We start from the raw sequence: 906 nt of genomic DNA, 5'->3' as shown, positions 1-906 counted from the left end.
TAGATATATTTAATGATAAGACATTAGACCCATTACAAATCTCAAATATGATATCAAGTGAAATCAGCTTTTCAGGGTTATTGCTGCAGTATATATTCAAATCTATATTGAAAATAATCTAATATAATCTCATCGGAAAGAAATTCGTCAACCACTGAGTTGCCTTCTAGGAACTCTGGGTTGAAATGCACATCAAAACAGTTTATAGAACACCTAGTTCTTACAGCTGTTAAAGTAAAAAGTAGCTACATTGAAAACAATTTGCTAATATTTTTTCCGGTCATTGTTAGTGCAAACAATGAATATTTACACTCAATATATTGATTGTAAATGTTCATTGTAAACTACAGTTTACATATCAAATTGCAATTATTAGAAGCAAACAATAATCGAAATTTGACACTTTCTTACAGCATTAACATCCCAACTGAATAGTATTGACGATATCAGATATGTTACCTGACAAATTCTCGAGACAAAACAATGCGTCCACAGGAAACTTAAGCTCATAAATGAAATATTAAACAAATTTTTCATGTATGATACTCTACGAGTAGATGCATAAAAATACAGTGGGCTTATTACGAAATATAAAATATGCAAAATAATATATGAAAGGAATATGCAGAAGTATTATAATATATTGGATTTGTGTATTGTAAGCTTCTCTTTCTTTGTATATTTAAGATGTTTTAACCAAACTCAACTACTGAAAAAACTAATAAAGTTTCTTTAAAATCCAATCTTAATTGACATATAAAAAACTAAATTTAACTTACTAATACACTGGCTAATCAGTGCAATTTCACGGAAGGCAATCGCGTTGTATGGTAACTATAAAAAACCTCGAATTAGTTCAAATCGCTTAATTCGTACCGCGGTATAGAATACAGAATAAATTATAAA

The sequence above is a fragment of the Ctenocephalides felis genome, unplaced genomic scaffold (genome assembly GCF_003426905.1).
Source record: "Ctenocephalides felis isolate EL2017-DRISC unplaced genomic scaffold, ASM342690v1 CF-g0.4_SCAFFOLD_00845, whole genome shotgun sequence".
Taxonomy (NCBI): domain Eukaryota; kingdom Metazoa; phylum Arthropoda; class Insecta; order Siphonaptera; family Pulicidae; genus Ctenocephalides; species Ctenocephalides felis.
This window is presented reverse-complemented; position numbering follows the sequence as displayed.